The 25368-nt window shown below is 45.8% G+C and overlaps 1 protein-coding gene across 1 annotated transcript in view; it reads right to left on the bottom strand.

The window, feature by feature from the left end:
- NEK4 (NIMA related kinase 4) overlaps positions 1-25368 on the bottom strand; it is a 922900-nt gene that overhangs the window by 181871 nt on the left and 715661 nt on the right. The window lies entirely within an intron of this gene.

Below are 25368 nucleotides of genomic sequence, written 5' to 3'. Positions count from 1 at the left end.
AGGATGATTAAGAATTAAATATTTATCTGGACAGTAGAGCACACTGGGGGGAATAACATGTGGTATCAACACATGAAAGAGGTGGGCAAATTAACTTCTGAAGAGGAATGCTATGTATGTGCACTCCTGCCTTATATAGGAACCATGTGATAAGATAGAAACAACCTGAAGTGAAGGGAGCTGGGATCAGATGGGAAGTAAATAAAAGACTCGAGAGCCCAGGAAAGACTACAGAAAAAATTCGAAGATGGAATGAAAGAGGCCAGATGCACATCTGGGGATCAGTACTTTCTCCAGACGGCTGGGAGGAAGGCGTGGTTATCTGCAGAGCCTGGGTAGTAATTGGTTACTGCAAACCAACTATTGACATTCAAGAGAATGGATGCAAACCTTTATGGGCAAAACTTGCAAAACTAATGACATGGGTCAAAGACAGATAGTACCTCTAGACAGTGCAAAATTGTGTTTCAGAAACAATGGCATGAGAAAAGTTGGAGAAAATAAAAAATGTGGTCAAATCTTCGATGTACCAAGAATGAGCATTGGGACAGCAGTGATAATGTATCACTACTGGGCCTGTGGATCCAGAGCTTACATGAAGCTGCCCAGGGATTGGGGAGGACTATGTTCTATGGTAAGTGTCCATGTTCCAGCATTGGTTATTCCAAAGAGTGACCTGAACATTGGTGAGTGTACTAAGGCAGATGCTCACCTGAGAAAGAAGAGATCTGGTGAGCTCTTGAATCGATTGAAAAGGGAGAACTATTTCTCAGCAAAATCAATAGAAGCTTTTGATTCTATCCCGTATGAACACAGATTGTTTAGTAATGGATTTAGTCACAACGTCTGTTCTGTCTTTCACTGTGGGCCGAAGCGGCCTTCCAAGGCCAGACGGATCCGTCGATGGAAGTCTTCGACGGTCGTATCTTCAACGCTGTCGGATGTTCTCGATAGTCAGTGATGTAGAATATAAAGGATAGGTAGAAAAACTATCTCTAATTTGTATAAATCAATGGCAGTATTTCAAAAGGAGAACTCTGCGAAATAGCGTCCGTCTACAATGGCGGAAAAAACTATTTGAGGGACCTCAACACATGCAGGACCATGGGTGCAGTGGACGTCACATTAGGGATAGTATAGTATTACTGGCACACCCTGTCAACGTCCCTTTTCGAATTTCAAAAACAACCACTGTAATACTCTGCAGCTTCTACTAGATTTCGGCCTATGCACAGCATGTGATCTAAGCAGATTCCACAAGCCTCAGAAACATGTTTATAAGATTTTGTGTGGCAATGCTTATCTGTGATTTTTATATGCTTAGTGTTAAAGTAAAAGTCTAATAAATAATTGTATTTTATATACTTACTGGTCTAATTGGAATTCTTGTGTTGCTTTGTGTAGACTCATTGTAGCCCTAGACCACTCACACTTTTCCTTAGATTAAGCCTCGACTGCTCAGCTACCGCACCTTGAATGGGCTTAGATTCCGTCTTCCCTGATAACCATAATAGGGTGGCATCCCGAAATCCTCCCAACAGGGTCGATCTTGGAAATCCATCTCAACAATGTGCTTCTCTGTTCACATCTTTGTAGACAATTTACCACCTTTTGCGACACCACCTATAAAGCATCCCATCCGCCAGACACTTCAGACTATTGGTCTGCACACCACTGTTGGAGAGTGCACATGTTTAGTTGTGCTGGAGGCTGGATGTAAATACATGGAGCCATCCTCCCTAACAGCTTAATTACTGTCCGGAGCGTTATTCGAGTTCTGGCTTGATAACAAGGCATATGGTCTATCAAGGCCTGCACACTCTTGAGACGAATAGGCTAATAATGTGTGTTTTGTATCTAGAATTGCACATGGGAATCTGTTAGTTTGAGAAGGTAAGAGATTTGGCCTTGTTGCTTGCAAATCCTAGTTGATGGAATTTTGAGCACATGAAAGCAAAGTGCTTCTGTTTCCTCTTTCACCAAGATGAGGATATACTGGAATGTCTTGACGATGAAGATGAGCCCCTACACCACAGCGAGCAACTTGGTGAATACGCGAGGAGCTGATGCAATTCCAAAAGGAAGTACTTTGAATTGGAAATGGTGTGAGCCCATTTTGAACCTTAGAAATTTCGTGTGACCTGGGAACATTGAAATATGAAAGTATACATTTTTCATATCCAGTATTGCCATGGAATTGTCCCTTTTCTTTTATAGAAGTGGAATTACCCAATTCAGAATTTGGGGTTTTACATACTCGTTTGCTGGTTGTAAATCTAGTACTTGCTGTTGTCTTGTCTTTTTTGGATACTAGAAAATAAAGTGAATAAATGCCAATGTTTACCCGATGAAACAACTGATTCCATGAGATTCTTCACTAGAAGTGTTTCAATTACTTTTCATGAGCTTAACGTGTTTGCTGGTATTCTCCATTTACATGGTGTCAGATTAGTTTAGGAGTTTGACGCAATAACCTTGTGCCACAGTGTTGAACACCCACTTGTCGGATGTAAACCTCTCCCATGGGTGGGTGAATGATGTTAATCTACCGCCTAATGGGGAGGCAAGGGAAGGGAGTTGGACCTTGTTGCCACTTAGCAGTAAAAAGACGCTCCTCTGGGGGGTTGTCCTCTTCCTCTGCAGTGTTGTCGTAGTGAATATCCGAATGCGTAGGTTTGTGTTTGCGGCAAAGTAAACCACCCACTATCTATTGCCAGGTTTGTGTGGGCAGAGGAGTTTGAGAAAGGTGTGGAACGAGAGGATCACCTACTAGCGGTAGACTTTTTGTTGTTAGCCTCTGCCAGCAATTTGGCCTAAGGAGTTGTGATCTTTTTTAGCCCTCTCATTAACGGTCTTTCAAATAAGGATGGAATCCTCCAATGATTTGAACAGAAGGGTTGCCAGAGTCTCTGGTTTAAACCCAGTTATTCTTAGCCAGGTATGACATTTCATGACCACTCTTTCTGCCATCTGGGGACCAGCTATATCAAAAACATTCTTGAGGACAGCATACGTAACAAACATGTGTTCCCTGGCTTGTATCACCACATGCTGTATTTTGGATTGTGATAGAACCTGCTGTTGAGCCTACTGCACATCTAAGTGTCTTTTCTGGGCCTTAGGTTCATGTTCCTCCATGAAAGAAACCATTCTGTTCATGCCAACCTTGAAATCTGACAAACCATTCTTTTCAGGTGGCGTCCACACGGTATGCCAACTTTTGCCCTGCATGTTTGCACTCTGCTGTGCGAATGATGAAAATTGCCAACACGAAACGCCTCCCCGTTGCCAAATTGGTCATTTGTTTATTGATTTGTGGGGGCACCGAACCCAAGGGTAACTGGGCGCAACAAAGTACATAATTACTTAAAAACGTAGGTTACACAATACAATAGTTATAGTAGAAAGTAATAGTTACAGTAAAGAGAAATACATCAATGCAGGAGGTGGCGCAAAAAGGATACATAAATTGTATATACAGGTGTATACCATTGACATCGGATGGGGTATGGATCATGTGTCATTGGAACGCAACCAGCTCAAGGTATTACGCCTAAAACTAAGGCAGGACTGGCCAGCTCTAAGTGCTAGCGGCAGTGCGTTCCAGGATTGGGCAGCTTTCACCAGGAAACTACTTCCTCCGGATTTTTCTAGTTTATAGCTAGGTATTTCCAGACAAAAGGCGTTGGCCGTTCTGGACGGATGGGTGGATGTCCTCATGGTAATTCTCTCAGTTGGGTATGGGGGTGCTGTGTTGTTCAGACATTTGTACGTCAAAGAGACATATTTGTTGGCCCCCAAACATAGGGCATTGCAGTAATCCAGTTTTGACATAATTAGTGCATTGGCAAGGATAATGCAACTAGCTTCAGATAGAAAAGGTCTCCAAGCTCTAATGAGTTTGCACGTATAGGCAGTGGATAATGCCATGGAATTTACCTGTTTCCTGAGGGTCAATGTAGATTTTAACTTCCTTGGCTAACATGATAATGTTTCTGTCTATGTTAAAGGCGGAGTAATTAGGGTTACGTTTTTTGAAGCCAGAGGGTGAGCCAAGAATTAAGATTTCTGTTTGGTCATCATTCAGGCATTGCCTGAATGATGAGGTACATTTTATCTACCAATGCCGTATCTTTGTCAAAAATGCCCGAAAGGGGAATAAGGGGAATAAGGATCTGGGTGTCATCTGCATAGTTCGTGTAGGTGACAAAAGTCTGTCTAATTTGTCGAATAGTGGCTTGGTAAATATATTATACATTATTGGCGATACGCATGAATCTTTTGGAACGCCACATGTAGTCCGGATAGGGTCAGCTGAGGCCGAGGTGGAGAAAACTCGCATTGTTCTATTGACAAGTAAGGACTGGACCCATGCTATTGAGTCTGTCGAAAAGTGGTCTGCCGAGGCCAGTTGTTTGCACAAAACATCGTGGTCCACCAGGACGAAGGCAGCCGACAGGTCCAAGAGGAGTAGCATGGCATTCTTCCCTTGGTCCCTGAGCTCATCGATTTGTGTTTTTAGGTCGTTTAATGCAGTTTTTGTGCCATGTTGTGGCCTAAATCCGGATTGGTGGGAGTCTAGATGGCAATTAGTTTCCAAGTTATTCTGAATTTGCAAATACGCAACCCTGTCGATAATTTTAAGGAGGAAGGGCACCGTTGTGATGGGCCTGTAATTTGTTGGGGTAGACGGGTCAAGGGCTTGTTTTAGCAGAGGTAGTACCCAGGACTCTTTTAGGTTGCTTGGGAAAGTGTTGGTCATAAATGAGGCATTCATGCGTTTCGTGATGAACGGCGCTAGGTCACTAGCCGCATCTTATTATTTGCACGGGGCAATTATCGCCCTGGCAGTTAGAGGGTTTCAAAGATAAAATATTTTTTTCTGTTTCCAGGATAGAAACTTTGGTAAAGCTAAAAGGTTCAGGCAGGCTAGGGGGGTTCAGTATGGCTAGTGAGTTGGGATTCAGTGGGGTGCATAGGGGTTTTTTTTTGGGTGACCTTGGTTTGAAGAGTGGTTAGTTTATTTGTAGGGGTGTTCTGGATACTGGTGCACCTGAGCTTGTCCTTGGGCGCAGTGTCAAGCGGAGTGCTAGGGGATTCCAGTTCCCAGAGGATCAGGAAGAGTTCCTTGGAGCTAGCATTAGAGATTCTTACATTATAGAAATCTTTTTTAGTGCAAATTATTTCCTTTTTATAACTGTTAGCAAAGTGCGTCAGTTGTAACTTATTTTCATCGGATGAGGTGTGGCGCAAAATGGATTCTAGTTTTCGTTTCTGATTTGATTAAAAAGAGTTCCTACCTGCTCAGAAATAAATAGAACTTTACTGTTTACATGGCTTCAAAATAAATGTAGAATTTGTTCAAACTTTTTTTGGTTTCATTTTTAGGAAATCACTGATGCACTAAATACATCCTCATAAATATCAATAGGATGTCACTAACAGTGGGTACTTGCAAGAGGTGCAACATGTGTACCCTCTTTCTGAAAAACAGTACAAGATTAAGTAAGGCAATGGCACACTTTCTAAAAGATATTCCTTTGTTATTTGACAGGTACATGTGACTCTCTAAGAATACATTGGAGCACACGGATTGTGAAAAATTCTTTTCTCCTTATGAAGGCCCCCTTATAAAGAATCGTATGGGAATAAGCTCTAAGTGGACCAAAACGCAGATGATACTTCCAAGTCAAATTAGTCTCAACTAACATTGATGTTCTAGAGAAGTTTGCCCACATTGAGTAGTTGTGGATATTTTTGTGAAGAACTTTAGCATTCTACAATTTATTTGTGTGTATATGCTTAAGTGACACCCATGGTACGTTCCATGCTCATGCTCCTCAACCCCAACCACTAATCCTTGTAGAAGATTCTGGCCCTCAATGAAGGCGATAGGAGGGGCATATGAAGGAAAATAGTTTATAGTTTAGGGGTTCAATAGTCACCATGGTAATTTTAACATGTCTTATGCCCGTCCACTTTTCTCGAGACATTTCTCATCATCCTGTAACCGTCTGTCCAAAACAGGCATTGCCACAGGAACTTACATGTAGGTCATAATGCTTACAGAAGGCACGAGGCCAATGTTGCTGCCCTGTAGATATCCTCCATGAGAATATGCCTCCGATAGGCTACAGGAGCCACTTTGGCACACAGCGAGTAAGCCTGCACCCCTTGTACAATGTACACGTCGTAAGACGTAGTAAACAAGCTACCTGGTGATGGAAGCTTTAAAAGCTGTAGCATCAGATGAAGATCCACTACATGTAACAGGAATACAGCCCTAAACTAGTTTGCCCTTTCCAGATAAAATGTAAAGGCTGTTGCCACATTTAAACAATGAAGCATTCTTCTTGCCTCTTAGGATCATAGAACAACCATGGGAGAGATCGCCCAATTGATATAAAACTGTGGGACAAAGTAAGGGTACTGTGGTGGATCAAGACGATGCCTCTGAAAAGATATTTTTACTGTGAGTTTTTTTAAAAGTAAAATAAGGCCCATCTTTCCCTATGATTATGGCGTGTTCCCTACCTATTTTACTAGGGTGCTCATTAGTCAGTTTAAAGGTCCAAAACAAGTCAGTCCACTGTCCAAATCTAACCTATCTGACGCTGACACTAATATAACTGAAACCAGGAGAATGACTCCCTTCACCTGGTTACTGTGTTCTCACAAGGATTGTGTTTGGATTCTTCTTTTCTACTCCGTAGAATAAATGCAAATAGTCTTTTGTTATCTTTTTAGTTACGTTCTGTCACTCCCTCAGGGGACTGGTAGTTTCCTTTTTTTCTTTCTCTATAATTATCTTAGTTCGATTCAAGTTTGTACTCACTCCGTTGTAGGGTTCCGGGTCCCCTTCTTTATTGTTCTCCTCTCGTATACTTTGACTACTCAATTTCCAATTACAATTTACCCTTTCCCAGAGTTCTGGTTCATGTTTGAGTTTCATCTTCTTGCCGTCAGAAGAATGTATTCCCCAAGTATCTTTTCCTCTTAGATTCTCCTTTTTTACCACCAGGATATGCGTTGTCTTTTCCCAACGTGAGAAGTTTCCACTTTTCTTCCCTCCCACTTTGTAGTATTTGTTTCTCTTTCATTAACACAATTCTGGTTTCTTACTTAACTTCCAATTCCGTTCATGTCAATACTGAGATGAGTTTCATTAGCTTTACATGGAGCCCCTCATGTCCTTCCGGTATTTCTGTCCTTGTATATACCTTCTGTGTTTGGGGGCACCGGTGTGGTTACCTGGTGGACATCGGATTCTCTTTCATCTGCTTTGTAGCTCAGCAGCATACTTTCTGCATCGTCTTTTTGCTGTGCCTAGCTCTCGTTATCTAAATGTCATGGGTGCTGTTACACAGATCGGGAGTGATTTCCTCCCACTGTTGGTGTTAGTGTTGTTATACGGGCGGACAGCCCACCATGACTGGTTCATGGCAACGCCACCACCGAACTCTCTCTTTCACCGGAGTTAGTTTTCCTTCACTCTGACACGCCTGTCTCCGAGCATTTCTCGCTCCGTGTCATAGCTGCTCTGGCTTACGTGGGATCCGCGTTCTACGACCTCCCAGCCTTCTTCCGTTCTCTTATGTACAAGGGGCTACCCCTGGTTCTCTCTGCATTTGTCTCTCTCTCGGCTCTCTGTCCTCTTTCTGGGTCTCTGGCATATCATCCCTTATCGGCCTCCTCAGCACAGTCCATTGGAGAGTCTGATTTAAAAGGATATGCTCAGTTTCTTGTTGCCGTTGGTATTGGTACACTTTATCTTCATGAAACTGATAACACTCTGGTGTATTATACAAGTCCAAAGAAGCCATCACGTGGAGTGCCTCAGAAAGTTCCTTGCAGCAACGGGAGAGCGTGTCCCCAAAGGTGCAAGTCGCTCCCGGTGAGGTGCCACTTGCCTCCACCCCTAGTGAAGGTGTTGGAGTGGGTTCTGTTAGGCAGAAACCTGTGCAGTTCCCTCTGGGACCACTGCAAAAGATTTAAGACTACAGGTGTTTGGCAGTAAACCCACTTGGTAGCAGTCTGTACCACACAGATTCACTTGGTAGCTGTGGCTGAGCAGTCAGACTTCCCTCAAGAAGAGTAGGGCAGTATAGAGAGTATTCACAATAGGTCAGGAGAACACAATAGAACAAGTAAACACTGACCAAGGCTTGGTGTAAAAGAAATATAATTATTTATTTAAAACCACATCTAGAAAAACACACAGGCACTAATAGTAAGCAATTCAAAAACACGGTCACTAAAATATATACACTCCCTTAAAAGAATATTAGACAAGTCTTAAGTAAAGCCCCACTTATTTTCAGACAGCGGTGAGCGCTTAACGTAGATGGCACTCTAATAGTTTGTTTTTAAAAAGGGAGAGAAAAGCAGAGAACAAATTGAAACAGATCCCAACACTTTTACAAGAACATAACAAGAGAGGAAGACAAAGTAAAACCGTGAATTCAGAGCCGGTAGGCCGGATCCACTTTAAGAGGATCGAAACGAAATGTATCCAAGGTCACACGGTTGCAGTGCACAAAAGTCTTGTAATGGTTCAAAAAGGAGTTGGACCAAAGAAAGTGTAACGCTCACCTGATTCCCGTAGAGGCGCCGGTCTTGACTGGGCGTATACCGTATCTTCAAAGGTGATGTGTAACACACGGCTGGCTCTTTGGGCTAGACCTCTGTGCACTGTATGTCTGGCTCGAAGGGTAAGATGTCTGCAGATAGAAAATGTGGGATTAATGAACTGGGTTATTGAATGTCTCTCTCTTCTTCCCTTTCTCTTCTCCTGTAGAACCCCAAAGGTTAACGCTCTCACCTTAGGTAAGTGAACGCCGTGCTCTCCATCTGCCTCGAGGCAGGGTGCTGTAACCAGTTTCTTCACTGGATAAGGGGAGCAGGCCTCTTGACTTCAGAGGACTGCTGTCCGTCGTTTACTGCACGAACGGTAAGTTTCGAGTAATTCTAATGTCTTTAAAGTCTTTAGTAATGATGTCTCTTGTTTTGCAGGGTTCCGGCGATGGCGGATGGCGGGCTGAAGTGAGTTGAAGATGGAGCCCGTGTGATGAATAGAAGCGCCTGGAAGCACGTAAGTAAGCGCTTGTTGCCTGCTTCACGATGCGCTCTAACTGTCTTTTTATTTTGAAGGTACAAGTTCGGGGCGGCTGCAGGGTGCCGGAATACCCACTGGGTTAGATGTGGAAAGGAGTAATGGCACGTGAGTATTAAAGTTCCCCAATGTCTTTAAACGCACCTTGTTTTGTCTTTCAGATGTGGGATGCAGCACCGAAGGCCTCCGGAGCGTGCGAAGAGTTGGTAAGCTTTTGTTTTTCAGATGCCGGAATGCAGTGTGAAGACCTCCGGAGCGCACGAAGAGTAGGTAAGCCTTTGTCTTTCAGATGCCGGAATGCAGCGCGAGGCGTTGGTGACAGCCGATGGACCAGGTAAGTGAAGAGCTGTCACTGAAGACCGTAATGCTAACCTGTTCTTTCTTGTCTTTCTAGGTGTTGCTGAAGACTGGATTCAGAATGGTAAGCCTTTTTCCTTAGGCCCAGGATCAGATGCAGAAGACACGATGAGCGTTCTGCTGCTGAGGATGCAGAATAACGCAAAGCAAGATTCATCCATCGGGTGTGGTTTAAATAGCCTCCTGTAGTGCTTAGGTGTCTCCTTCCACAGCCACGCCTAGGTAAGAAAAGAGTTCCTGCTTTCCAGAAGAGTTCCAGTGTTCTGAATCTAGGGAGTGGCTCCTGCCCCACCCAACAGGAAAAGTAGTTCCAAACAGAAGAGGATCAGAGACTCAACTGGCAGGCAAGTAAGCAGCATGGTCTGCTGCAGGTAAGTCCACCCAAGTATTATGAGCCCAGCGTTTCCAGCGCTGGGACTGGGCATATTTATGAGCCTGGTGCCACTGGCGCCAGGACTGGGTCCAAAAGGTCCCAATTGGGACTGGTTGGCACTCGGAACCTGGGTTATGGATCTGCTTCCAAGGGAGTTGGGAAAACCCTGACCTTTTGGAAGCAGAGATCATGACAGAAAGGGACCTGTTAGAGGGTCAAGGCGGCCAGCCCAGTCCAGAAGGTTAAGGGGTTATTATTACCTTGTAGCAATCTTTAGAAAGGGAGACCTGGCGGACACGGTACCTTAAAGTGGTGAGAACACTCCAGCAGGGGCAGTTGTTCCTGGCAGCGGATGCAAGTCGGTGCGTCGTCCGGGGGAAGAGAGGATCTCGTCGTGGAGGAAGACAGGAGTCCGTTGCACTGCCAGGGAAGAAACCAGCCGCGGAGTTTCTCAGGAACAAGGAGCGGTCCATTGATTCGCGGTTCAGTGGTGAGTGGCTATCCGGCCGCCGGGGTGCTTGGCACGGGCAGTTCGACCACAAACCGGTCTGGGGTGCGAAGAAAGAAGGTAAAACTGGTTGTGCCCACCAGTCAGGGGAAGAAGCCTCTCCAGCCGGGAGATTTTCTCAGTCGTCGGGAAGTGGTGAGTCGGGTCCGCAGGGCTCCACCGGTGGTGTAGTCGTGGTAGGTCGGCTCAGCTTCTCCCTCATGGGATTCTCAGGTCCTGTGGCGACTTCTGAAGTTCCAGTCCCCAAGGCCCTGCTTTTATGCAGCATATCCCCATTCACTCAGCCTAGCTGTCAATCAAACATGATTAGTGTTGATCCGGCCGGCTCACCACTTGGGCCAATCACACAAGAGTGCGACTTGAGTTACCAAGGTAACTCAGTCCAGGGTGCCTAAACCCCCTCCCACACGCCCTGTGGTACCGAGACAGAGTGGCACCACTTTTGGAGGCTTCTGTGGAGAAGCCTGCCAAAAAGTGGAACAAAGGGCTCGACTTCGGTTGGAGTCACAGAAGAGAACACAGACGCCATTTTAGAATCGAGTCCTGGCAAAAAATACCAACCGGCGAATTAATATTAATTAAATAAACCGGCGGTATGTTCGAGGCTATGAGAATTAAATAATGAAAGTTGGTAGCCTCGAACAATGGGAAAATCCCATAGGAAAATATTTGCGGTCGAATATAACAAGTAGTTTCCACTGCCACCAGCCAAATCTCGATCAGGGGGGACGGAGACGTGCCCCCTCGACTAATAGACCGCGGGGCAATCGAATTGCCCCGACCAGTACGTCCACAATATGATGGTTTGTACTGGTTTCTGTTAATAATTTGGGACTAGTAAAGCCAATGGTGACTTTACATGCCCTGGGAGACAGTATTCAGTCCCAGGGTATGGAGTCTATGGTGGGGTGTCACTATGACACCCCTGTGTTACTGCACGGAGAGTGCTGTGTAACACACATAGTAAAAACACATGAGACCCTATGGAGTAAAGGACCCCATAGCCCATAGCCCATAAAACACATTAACAGTCAAAGGAACACCATAAATCATGTCCAAGAGTGGGAGAAAAAGAATCTCACTCTTGGCAGGAGGAAAAAAACAAACTCCAGAAATCCAGCAAAGCTGCTGGGGGACTCACTAGGTTAGGAAATTCAGCCTAAAGAGAGGATTCTCCCTAACCGGTTCACCTACCCAACTTTACCGGACGGGGTGGGAGGGTGATTAGTTCCCTCGATTCATAACAGTACATAATCAGTAACAACAAGGTTCTTTAGAACACAGCCTGCAATTCACTGATATGGCACGCGGATTTATGCACCACAAGGAAAGTTCACGTGCCAAATGTAATCACTACTATAGACATGACTTCAAACAATTTGTGTTATTTATACTGCCAAAACCACACTGAGATCCCAAGAAGAATGAAGAGTTCTCACAGGGGGTTTATTTTAAACCAACCATCAAAATGCCTTTTAATCATAGGGTTTGTCGAGGCAAAAAATCCCAGGCAAATAATGAAATAGGAGCAGAGATGTCTGAACGGTATGCCCTACACAACTGAGCTTAGATCTCAGACAGGCAAAAGGGATATCAAGAGCTTCAGGTTGTCAGAAACTGAGATCTCAGGTTCCAGGCTGGCAAGCACAGAGACTGACGGCAGAGATGAATACCCCCTGCCCCTTGCCTGAGAGTAGAATGTCATTTGAAGCTGGCGACAGAGGCTGACGCCACACAACTCAGATCAAAGGCCTGTTTGACCACTGAGGAGCAGGTGTATGATGTGGCAGGTTTCTGAGCAGTTTCTGGATGGTTTTGCTCAGTAGGGAGTACAGGGGAAATATGTCCAGGAAACTGTGTGACCACTGTAGTAAACCGCATCTCTAAAGTCCTGCTCTTTCCCTCCCTGAGGAGTAAAAAAGGGAAATATCTTCTTGGTGCTTGTGGCGAAGAGTCTTTATGCAGGGGCTCCACTAAGCAAAGATGTGTCCGTGAATGTCCAGCACCAGCTCCCACTCATGTGGAGTCTGAGCTCTCCCACTCACCTTGTCTGCTTGATTATTTAACTCTTGCACTAGGCAAGGCACTATTGGAGAAATGCTGCACCACTTGCAGATCTTTATTACCGGGGGACACAGTACCAGAGACATGGATCCACCAGCTTGTTCAGGCAAAACATAGCATTTTTGTTGTTGTGATGATAACCGTGCTATTGTGGATGATGGAAAGCCTTTTAGGCCAAACAAGATGGCATTCAGTTGCAAGAAATTGATATGAGCCATTTGATAGATCATAAACCCAAAGGTCTACGAGAGTTGCCCTGCGACACAAAGGTATAGTGTCTTGCGATGAGACGCAAGGGCTCAGTGGAGGAAATTGGACACCTTCTAGCAGGTATGAAGTCTCTGGACATCGTAATAGGTCTTGTTTCACTTTGATGGACACTGGAAGTATTGTTCATTGTGGTTGCTTTCCTGATGCCAGTGTGCAGAGACTGAGCATCCTTTATGTGCAAGCTGACATACGACAAAACTAGGATACAAGAGGCTATGTAGGCAAGTGCTCTTTGAAACCATACTGCATGAGTCTGAGAGGTACTGACCATCGCTGAGCATACTGAAAGCAGTTGTTATAATGGGTTGACTTATACCATGCACTGCTACCACCCAGGGGCAGTCCCCAGGCACCGACATGCTTCTGCAAGAAAGAGGACAGGGTAGGGTAGTGAGGGTCGAGGGATAGGATAGGTCCAGAACCAGAAGGAACTGGCATCTGTGTGTGTCGGGTGGCAGATGATTTGATTGCATGCACTGGTTTGTTGTATCCGTAAGGGTGAGGCCCAATGCCTGGGTTGTTACGTTGGGTGTGTGCTTGTGTGTTTTATGTGTACATTGGCATGTATGTAAGGTTATCGTTTTGCACACTGGCTTGTTGTGTCTGTAGGGATAAGGTCCAGTGCGGTTACCAGACATTTGGTCGAAAAAAATTGGTCGACCAGACAAATGGTCGAACCAATTTGGTCGAAAACCAAATGGTCAAATTTTTTTTTTTATTTTAACCCTTTTTTAAAAAATTTTTGGGGGGGTTCCCCCCTTTTTTTCTCTAAAACCCCCTTTTTTTACAAAACGAAAACCCGAAAAATAAATATATAAATAAACAAAAAAAATTCGACCATTTGGTTTTCGACCAAATTGCGTCGACCAAATTGCAGTCGACCAGTTTTTTTTCGACCAATTGACTGGACACCGTCCAACAGTGCCTGGGATTGTTATTGCATGCAAGTGTTGGTTATGTTGGGTGTTTGTTTGTGTGTAGTTTGGCTAGCCCATGGGTATGTATAGTACATGGGAGCTATGTAGGAGAGGAGCAGGAGCAGGTTGGTTATTACATTGGGTACTCTCAAAGTTCTTCAAGGTGGCTAATCTTCACAATTCTATCTAAATGTGCCAACTATAAGGCCAGCTAACATTACTCTCTGGCCCTGTCCGGCCATTGCCGGCCCATCGGCCACTCTCTATGCCCTTCCACCAGCTGCAACATACATCCCTATACGTACCTACGTACTTCTGCTGCATCACCTGTGCCCAAGTCACAGAGCACACAACCAAGGTAAGCCTCTGCAAATGTCAATGCATCGATTTTTGTATCTGCAATACTCAGATCTCTACTATTTTCTTGCTTAGCCCCAATCCCCTTGCCAATCATGATACACCACAAGCCGCGCATTAGCTGCCTCGCTGCATCCCAGCAGTTACACTAGCTGCATGCATGCTGAACCTGACCCATGCTTCTTCCTGCCCCCGGCCCTCGTAGTGAGACAGGCAATGGTCGCAGCCATCATCCCAACAGCCGTAACTACCACATGCACTGCCAACATCAGACCAAGCAACCCAGCATGTGCAAGAAAGGCACACAACCCTCTCCTTGCTATACACTGCTCTACCCCAACACCACTTTTCAATCAACCCAAGCTACCTGCACACTCATCTCTCCTGAAACTTCTGGCCATGAAGCCCTATGCCTCGGCAACACCCACTCCAGCAGGATAACACCTTCCAATCTGCCCGCCACCACACTACACTGTCCTCCTCCTCTGCCTTCAACCCAGATTGTATCGCTCTTCTCCGCCCTGGAGCTCCTAGTCAAGACAATTTTTGCCAATCCCAACCACCCAGAACTTTCCACTACCCAGGGCATCGCCACATGTTCTTTCAAACCCATGCTGTTGCTCCCAACCTTTTTACACCTGCAAGCACACCATGCCCAGTCCACCCGAGACAATTTGCTTCTCTCTAAGCGTTCCAGCCTAGTCTCCAAAGTCTCTGTACACAGAGCACGGCCATCAACATGCACGCTGGGTCACGCTCCCACTACTGTTCTTCCTCACCCCTAACCCAGCCCTGCACTGGCTCCCATCACACCTCCAGCCTATTCTCAACATTACCCACCCACTTCCAAGATCAGACTTGCACACCTCTGCATGCGTACCCCTCAAATACACCACCAATCCCAGACATCCCACCCCCAAACCACCACAGCCACTCCCACCCCAACCCCTTTCCTGTGTACTCCTCAATGTTCACTCCATCCTAGCACATACCACAGACATTCACAACCTCACCATGAATGAACACATCGACCTCCTAGCTATAACCGAAACATGGCTCCATCCTGCAGTTGGCCCTGCCCTCACCATTGCCAGGCCAGCAGGTTACACCATCCTACGCTGTGACCACCAAGCTCACAAAGGAGGTGGAGTTGCCCTGATCAATAAAGACTCATTATCCCTCCGTCCCCTGCCCACCATTCCCCCCAAACATGCAAACTTATCAGCAAGTTCACACACTCAGCCACCTCTACCATTACCATGATCATCATCTACTACACTCCAGGCCCTACCGGCTCCTTCGATGATGACCTTGCACAGCTCCTCAGTACAAGCATCAAACCATCCTCCAAAACCCTCATCCTCTGAGATCTAAGCTTGGGAGTTGACAACCCCTCCGACAAAGACCCCATCCTACTGGCACACTCCCTAGGTTTTACCAAACATATCTACAAACCGTCACACCAACTAGGCAGATCAATGGATTGGCTTGCAGACCTCAATTGTAAACTATCCAACATAGCCATCACCACTAACCTATGGTCAGACCACCACACCATCACTTTTCTGATGGCTGTCACCTCCGCCAAGACTACCATCAGCCATGCCCTTCCCCCGGCCATCTCAGGATGCCGTAATCTCACCAGAGAAACTACTACTATTTTTGCCATGTGATCTTGTAACAAAGTTTTGAGCTGTCTTATAAAATGTGCCTGGTTACCCTTGGGTCTTGTGCGCAATATAAGTAATAAAAACAAAAAACAAACAAACAAACAAACTACCCATCTTCACAGCAGACCACACCCTTGTCTCGGCTGCTTTGCCTTCCAACCCCTTCCTACGTGGTTGACATACAACAAGGCCATCCTATCTGCCACTGATGCCATTGCGCCCCTCAAACCGCATAAAGCCAAACCATCCCCCCACATCAAACCCTGGTTCTCACTTGATCTCCAATCCAGGAGAGCCAACAAACCCTCCCTCAAAACCATCTGGATCAAATCTCGCACCCGGATAACAAATCCAACTTCCTTCAACTGTCAAAGGAAAAGAAACAAGCCATCCTCCTAGCAAAAGCCTCCTCCCACTCAGTGAACTCTTCTCCATCTTACGCGAACTGGAATCTCCCATCGTTCCCACCACCGATTTTACAAAAGACTCTGGTGTCAAAGTATCCAAGATGCCCTCACCAACAAAATGGACATACTCCAAAACAAAATAGAGTCATAAAGAACGTCCATCCTCTCCAAAGCCAACCTGCTCGAACACATTCCTTCCATCCCAACGCCTATCACGCCAGTCGCAGAAACTAAAGTCTCCTCCGTCATAACCACCCTGAAACCCTCCTGGTGCCAGGGTGACATCTGCCCTACACCCCTTATCAAGGATTGCGCCTCAGCTCTCATCCTCATCACCACCACATTTATCACTCCTCATTCGCCACCAGTTTCATTCCACCCACCCTCAAGGAGCATGGATTTCACCTCTCAAAGAAACCTTCCCTTGGCCCTACCATTCCCAACTACAGGCCAATCACCAGTGTCTCCTTTCTGCTGAAAATCCTGGACCGCGCAGCTTTAAAAATCAAGCTCACTTGGAACTGCACATGATCCTACGTCTGCGGCAATCGGGCTTCTGGCCAGGGCTCAGCACTTTATCTGCCCTTCTAGATCTAAAAAAAACAATTGGACGACATCCGTGACGCAGCCAACCTCACCCTACTACTAGATCTGTCTGTCAACCACGAGATCCTTTGCCGCCACCTCACTACTGCTGCCAATTGCTCCCCTGCTGCCACTAAATGGATTTCTTCATTCCTCGCTGAACAAACTGCCAACTATACACAAGCAATGCTGCCTCCACCACTTCGTATAATATTCATACAAAACCTCTATTGGACTATCTTGCTCATCTGGATTTCTTATTCACAAATTATACCTGTGATACTCCAATCCTTATCCCCCACTCAGGCAATTCTGATCATGAGTCCCGTCAGATCACCAAAATATATGACATTATCCAAACCTGGATGGCCATGCACATACTTTGCCTCAGGAATGAGAAGACCGAGATGTTGATCATAGGGCCCGCCACACCAAACTGGACCCAGCCTATTGTTATTTCACGATTGATTCCTGCACCACTGATGTTTCCACAGCGGTCAAAACATTAGGTGTCTAACTTGACTCTACTGTTAGAAAGCAGAAGGTGTCTCATCCGCTAGTCCAAGGGGATCGGTCATCCAGGTTGCCAGGACATGGCCATCGCGTTTGGATGCAGTTCCTGGGGGTGGACCAGTGCGGGAGGATCACCTGGGTGAGGGGTCTTCAGGGAGTGGGACACTGGATGGTGAGATGCGGTATCCCCTTCCCTGTAACAACTTACCTCAATCCTACCTGGTAGGATATTTAGGAACTCTACCGCTCCCCCTATTACAACACAAACACTTTCTCATGGCCAGCCCACTCTAAGGGAAAACAGACTAACACCCGAGCCGTGTACCCGACATGTCCCGATACTATGGTCAGACAAGGTCAGGCAATTATCGACAATCACTCACATATGACTTCCATTACACTTCCCCACATGGATAAAAGGCAGAGCACGAGAGCACACAGATCCAAGATGGCTGTTTAATGAGAGAAGAAAGACAGCGGAACAGAAGAGGATTGCAAGGAGGGAAGTTCCCTTGACCTTTTCGACAAGGAACCGTTACTTTCACAAAACCTCGAGAACAGAAAGCGTAAGACTAGGAAACCAGGCTGCAGAATCCTGCATTGTGTGTCGGAGCTACCCAGGGCCCTCCTGCATCAGTAATCAAGGCAGGGAGAATCTCCAGCCACCGTGGTACTGTCCTTGGCTCCAAGAACAAAGATGCTTCAGTGAAAGCAACACAGCCGGCGAGTTGGGGAGACCGATACAAGACCGGTCTATGTTGAAGCCAAGGTTACAAGCGCTGGAACCAACATTGTTAAAACGCGTGTGATAAGAGATGCGAATGAAGCTGAACTGCTGACGAGTGATTGAACTTTAAAGCAAACTGCAATTCCTTCGACTGAGAGGTTTGGCACCATGTGGGTGCTCAATCGAAGGTCTCTGTAAGGTATCCAGCTAAGAAGTAATAACAGTCGACATATTTAGTCAGAGGCCAGCAGAGGAAGATCAATTGAAAGAGAACAAATAAACGTGAATCGAAGTGGTCCTGCAACAGGTCAAGCAAAATCATGTGTACATTAGAAAGTCTTTGATCTTGATGAAATAGAGAAAGTTTAGAAAAGTACATAAATTTGGTCCATGCCCAGCAGAGGGAACCCAATTGAAGGTTTTGTGTTAAAGTGGGTCTGAGCCCGGCAGAGGGGTGCCCAGGGTGAATCGAAAAAAATCACCCAATTAGTTGTGCATGAGAATCGTGAGGAGAAAGTAACTTTGGAATGTCTGTTGCATCAGGCCCTCTGAAGTAAGAGACTTTGAATGGCAAAGAGACTTTGACATAGAGGTATAATGAGATGTGAACTGCATCCTCGTGCTAAATAAGCCAGAGACTGTGCTAAGCTTGAGTGTGCCGCCTTGTGCCATGCTGAAACCATGGGTAAGGGAGGCCAACGGCTTGAATATACTGACATATAATTTCTTGAACACTTTTCTTTTGCAGAACATTGTTTCCCCCACTATGTGTATTTGAAGTAAGGATTGGCACTAGGTTTATTAGTATAGTCCCTTTTATTTGGACAAGACACAACCAGGACTGCATTATTATTTGATGGTCTTAGCTTGCTCCCATCTTTAGGTTTAGGATTAGATAGGCATTTTTCAATCGTGATTGCAGTTCAATAAACACCCTTGAACTGTGATCACTTGTGTCTGTGTTACTGTTTGATACCATGCCTTCCTTACACTACCCTTTGCATGACCCGCCATGTAAACTCTATTGGCACTTCTACTGCCTACACCAAACTCCTAAACGCCTCCAAACAATTCTTTTCTCTCAAAATTGATTTAAAATTGCCAGAGCTATAATTGAATCGCGTATTGACTATTGCAATTCTATCCTTGTTGGTACGTCAGAGCGTAACTTGGACAAGCTCCAGACCATCCAGAAGCATGCTATCCGAGCAGCTTTGAACCTCTCCAAACAAAACCATGTCTCAAGTCACAGAAAAGCTGCCCTCTGGCTCCAGGTCAGACAAAGGATTAACTTCACAATTCTCTCCATTACCCATCGCTGTCTATCCAACTCTGCTCCACCTTACCTGTCGCAGAGGATATCTAGGATCACCTCAACCAGACTCTCCTACAGCCACAGACTCACCGTCCCGCATTTCAAAGGCATCACAGCTGGGGGGGGGGGGGCTCTACCTTCCCTGCCATTGTTGCTCGCCTATGGAACAACTCACCTTTGCACCTATTTTCTAAATTCTCCTATTGGCGCTTCAGGAAACTACTCAAAACGGCCTTTTCAACTGACTGACTCGATGCTGCCTCTAATCACTGATGCTGTACTTTGCAACACCCACCCCCTTTCCTCCCTCCCATTACCCTTCCCTTACCTACTAAGTGCCCTGATGCCCACGGGTTTGGTGGGCTCTACAAATACAAAAATAAATACATCTTCACAAATCTATCTAAATGTGACACGTTATCCAGAATTCGTTGGTAAGTGGGAAACGTCTTCCCCAGCTGCATGACCCAAGTAAAACCGATCTGTTGAATCCTTTGTGTCGGAGTAAATTGAGACTTCTTGGTATTCACTGAAAGGAACAGTGAAGAGACTATCCCCATCGCCAACTCTGTGGAAATCAGGACTGCCTCCGGGAAGGAGACTCTAATCAACCAATCATACAAATATGGATTAACGTGAACCCGTTTCCACCAGAGTGCTGACATAACAGGGGCTACTTTCTTAAGTACACTAGGGGGCAGGGGGGAAGAGGGGGCACATTTTGCCTGAACAGGAGTATATTGAACTGATGGAATTGGATGTCCATGGACAATTTTAGGAACTTGCAATGGCATTGGTCAAACTGGAATGCGCATGTAAGCACCCCGAAAGGCACACATATATTCACCACCTTTTTTTTAAAATCACTATCATTTTGAAAGTAAAACATACAAAAGAAAAGTAACATGTACATATCCATTACACCAGAGATATGCATTCAATTGTATAATACACATAACTAAATAACCAATCCTAACAAAACTTGAATTTACAGATTCAAAGCCCTAACACACTACTACAAATCTCTAATCTACAGTAGAAAATCAAACCTCTCAAAACAGACAAAACACAAACACTACACACAACATCAAGTATAATTATAATGACCCCCCCCCCCATCTTCTCCATTCAGAAGATAATGCACGCGGTCAATAAACATCAACTGTATAACTCATTAAAAGACCCCCCAAATTCTAAGATAATGCTCCTCTTGCTTCTGCTTCGCTAGCATTATTTTCTCATAGTCAGACAAGGTAAAAACATCTATCAGCCATTCCTCCACAACCGGCTTTTTTCTTGATTTCCAAACCTTTAATATTTGTTTAGCCGCTACTACTAATACCCTGTTTATCCATCCTGTTCTCACACTATTCTCACACTAACCATATCCCCTCTCTCTCTGCTCGATAATAAAATCATCGAGTAAGGTGTTTGTGGCAGTGAGTCCCCCAGCACCATATCTAAACTATTCAATACCCCACTCCAAAAGGTAGATACTCTTGAGCAAGTCCATAGCATATGGAGCAGGGTGCCCTCACTAAGACCACAACCCCAACAGATACCATTGTCCAACAATCCTAACTTGGCCATTCGAGCAGGGTTCCAATAAAGTCTACAAAGGATTTTCTGTCTAATGTACCTGAGCCTTAAATCTATTTTAGACTGCACCCCTATACAAAGCAGATTTTCCCATTTCTCCATAGGGATTTCCATACCAAGTTCCTCAACCCAAGCCCGGCGCAGTTTTTCCCATGACACTACATGCAAGCTATCCATTGGCATTAGTTTCATGTATGTTGACACTGTACATGGAAGAGAACTGATGACTTCACAAACCGTAGGTCTCTCTCTCTCATTGGCTCCCCTAACATTCTTAACCGTTCAGTTAAAAGGAAATTCAGGTCTCTATAACGTACACGTTCCCTCCCCCAAGCCCAAAGGATTCTCTGAGGCGCTCAAAGGATAACATACGATCACCCTCCCATACATCACGTATCCTAAAAATGACCTTATTAATCGAGCTTTGCCAGCACAGAGTCTTATTCGCTATTTGTAGCCCCTCATTATGCCATAGGGATGCATCGTAATGTACCCAGATGTTTTCCCCTCTGGCATTCATAAATGTTTGTAGGGCCCTTTCTTTTGGCACCAATAGAACTTGGGATGGGTTCTCAGACCCCACTTGTTACACAGAAGTGAGACTAGAAACCTTCTGGGATCTCTGCAGAGGGAACTCACACTCATGCATTTCTTCCTGCATACTTGATGAAACTTGGGGAGACGGAGGGGGTGGGGCAGGAGTAAACAGAGGTGAGAGGAGGGGGGTGGAAGCCAGGCACCCAAAGGCTCAACTGAAAGTATTCTGGGATATTTTTGCGATTGCCGTCTGAGCTGGGTGATAAAGGGAACCTTTGCCACCTACAGGAGTATCAAAACACTGGGCCGTGAGAATGTTAAGGTTTGTCAGATGCTGAGAAAGGGCTGTCGAAAAAACGTCACTGCTCCTTCTTTGCCATTTCCTTGGGGAAGCACTCCCTGCCATGAGATCAGGCGTTTGCCCCAGTCTGTCGGACATTCACTTTTTCAGAACAGAATGGCCTAATGCAATGGCTTTGGTTTTACCAATAGAGAATCCTCAGTGAAAGGATTTGTATTTTAGCCAGTTCTTCATCCATTGTTGGCCTATGAATGGCAAGTGCCTAACTTTTTCATGTGCCTCATGAATGCAACCGTGTGTCTTTCAGAAAGGCTGGGCACCTCATATCCAATCCCAGGCACTAGGCTCCAGCTGTAGCATCGACATGTTCTGCAGCTGCCTCTAGCATGTCATGGCCCAAGATCTTCGATTACGTGGGAACTCCATCAAACACTTTTTTTCCAGAAGGTAAGCCAGTCTGGCATCTCTCTCCCAACACACGTTAAAAGCTGCCAGGATGTGGGTCTCATAAGCCTAGCAGGCACGCCACCTCACTGATGACACCCAATGAGGTCAAAACATGTCTCGGGTTGCTGGTGATCTTCTGCAGAAGGGATGTGACCAAGCAGTGTGGGCTGAACTGCCCCTTTTGGGAGGGCCAAGCTTTGATTTGCATTTGGCCTTTCCTCTTTCCGTAATGGCTTGGCGGGATGAATAGATTTCACAGACCTATGCAAGAGGTTAAGATGAATTCGTAACCTTTCAGCCATAACCTCATGTTTTGCTACAAGCTGCCAAGACAGTATCTGCACTTACCTGTTAAGGTATGTTTTCTTGCCTAAATTATCCAAGGATCTTTATTGCTTCTCCGATGGTGTAAAGGAAGCTGCATTCAACACAGAATGGTGGTGGCCTACCCTGAGCTGCTGGCACTAATGCCGAGTGAGGTGCAGGATTTAAGGCCAGTTAGTTTTACCACTTAACAAAGTCTCATGTTAGTACAAACCTGAAGCGGAGCTTCCCATATCGTATGTGTCTATTAAGGTATGTCCTACAGCAGCAAGCACTAAGGCCAGAACCCCAGACTCAGAGGAAGGCTCACCTGTACCTATAGTTCTAGGAATTGCATCACAAGAGTATCCTCCTTTGAAAAGATGTTATGAAAGAGAGAAGCTCTTCCTGGAAGTCCACATCATTGCCATCTGGTTCTGTACCTATTTATAGATCTCCGCTCTTGGCAGCAAAGGAAGAAAAGGAACTCATAGGAACTTATGAAGAAGGCAGCTATGTACTGCGCCCTTGTGAGGAAGAGGGGGGCCTTGTCGCCGATGTAAGAGGAGGTAGTGGAACAAGTGGGCCCAGATGAGGGAGGACAGGTGGAAGAATGACCTACCCGATTATGCCCTTGAGGCTGTCCCTCATCTGAGGAGAGGTCATGAAGGTGTAAAATCTGGCTAACAGCAAAGATTCCCCTTGGAGAGGACTAACTATTGTTGCTCACACCAGAGAGGGTATGGGGGTGCATCAGATGACCCCCACAGGTACAGGGATTTCAGGCATCCTCAATAAAAATCCATAAGGCAAGTCTGGACAGTACCGGTGTCTAATCGGAGACGAACTCCAGTCAATTCTGGGAGCAGGAGAAATAGTGTACAATATGGTGAATACAGACACTTGCCTCGACTCATCAGGTGGGGAGAAATAAAGATCTCTCTGGACCATAATGAGGTAGAGAGTATATTACACTTTCTTCAAATCTGTAAAGACCTGAGAAGGTGCAGAATACTGCAAAGTACAGATGCTCGGGGGCCCTACCCAGCACCACAGATGGCCTATTTATCTTTTTATGACTGGAAGGACCACTCTTCTTGGAAGCTTTTGCCAATTTGTGGTTACTGGAGGAAGATGTGCCATAATCTTTACAGGGCCGCTGGTCCCAACGAGACTCATCTGCCATGCTCTTGTGGGGTGAACCGCGAGACTCTGAAGAGATGTCAACACCGTTGTGGAACTTGGGAGACTTGATAGAAAACACCCGGATGAGAGCCCCCCAGAGCCCTTGGGACCCTAGATGTCTTTTGCTAACTTCAAGTGAAAGGAAGAAATCTCAGCCTTTCGGTGGTCAGTACAAGGAAACCGCAGGCTCCACTCATGTCAGGACCAGTAGAAAGTGAATTCTGCTTAGTCCTAAAACCAGTATAAGGCTCCCTGGTTACCACGGGGCGATCCTCAGGGACCTTTGGCATAACAGAGATAATGAATATCCCCTCTTGACTGATAGATGCACTGGACACCTGTCACCAGTTGGAGCCCTATTAGTGCTGGGGTTAAGGTTACCTATGGTTTGTGCCAAAATCATCCCTGCAGCTAGGTTTTGGAATAACTGCAGGTCATGGGTCAGGTTTTTGTTTAGGCCGAGATAAAGGCTTTTGCTGCAGTCCAGCTTCGATAGTGCTAGAGCCAAAGTAACTGATTGCTGGTATCATTATAAGAAAGGGGACACTTTATCTTGGAAGGAAAGTTGATTGTTGAACAGCACTCCAAGGAATTTAACTTGTCCTGATGGGAACAGAGGAGCACCTAGGAGGAATAAGAGTATACAGGGGAAAGGTGGTGGGGGTCAGAAGCCAAAGTAGATAAGATGATCGAGACAGGTTACGCATTTGTATAATTTAAAGAGCCAAGTGAGGACAAATCTGAACTAGAGGGAAGAAAGCGCTGTCTAAAATCAGATTGATGCAAGTCGTGAAAGTACTGACACTTTACAACCCAAGTGATACAAGCATTTGCACTCTTCAACCATGACGTAAGATATGATGTGGCATTTATAATGCGCCTGTACACAAGTGTTTCTAGGCGAGGCCACGCAACCACTGGCACTTAACACTAACTGGAGTATGCACATGAGCTTAAGAATCTGAAAGCAACCAATTCTTGCACTTTGCAATTGTGATAAATCGGCATAAACATCCCATAAAGTTCACAACCAAGCTTGACTAGTGGGACGAAACCCGAGATACGGTCACTTCTCCCTGAGGGGGAGCCCCTTCCCATGAGGCCAGGGAGATGAGGCTGCTACCAGCTAGTCCCCTTGGGGGTGGTACTCAGCTGGAGGATCTCATTGAAAGAGACTGAGAACAGGGGAGACCATCTCGGGAGAACACAGTATAATACCCCTCACTCCACATCTCCATACTCTAGGGACCCCAAAGACCGACCTACCTACTGCTCCCATGTATCTTGGTAAGTCTAAGTCCGATACCTAGGAGACAGAGAAGATTGTGAACTACCCAAGGGAGATATATAGGTCAAGTACTGGGATGTGGAGGAGGTATGGAAGCATGAAGAGTGATCAGTGGAATGGAAGCAACCGCTCTAGTCCTCCACCGGGAAATGTTCAGTGGAGTCTTATGTAACAGCTAAAAACTGACAATGGACTGCAGAAAAGGAGACAGAAAGGTACAGCCAACCAGCACAAAGAACAGTTGAGTCCTGGAGATCCAAAGGAGACGAAGAGAAGGCAAAGCAGTAGAAAGCAGTCTGCTTCCCGAGCCAGGAAAGAGGTGGCGAGGCTTCTTGTCCAGGCTGTGTGAAGGAGAACTGTCTGTAAGCTAGAGAACGGCCGCGCAGACTCGTGGAGGCTGACAGAGCAGTTGCATAACGGCACACATACCGTCCAGCCTGAGACCGGGAGAAGTCAATGCGGGGCAAAAGCAGGAGACACCAGAAACGCCCATGTGGCCTGGAGGAAGAAGAGAAGACCCTCGGAAGAACCGG

The sequence above is a fragment of the Ambystoma mexicanum genome, chromosome 2p (genome assembly GCF_040938575.1).
Source record: "Ambystoma mexicanum isolate Mex_15411 chromosome 2p, UKY_AmexF1_1, whole genome shotgun sequence".
Lineage (NCBI taxonomy): Eukaryota > Metazoa > Chordata > Amphibia > Caudata > Ambystomatidae > Ambystoma > Ambystoma mexicanum.
This window is presented reverse-complemented; position numbering and strand designations above follow the sequence as displayed.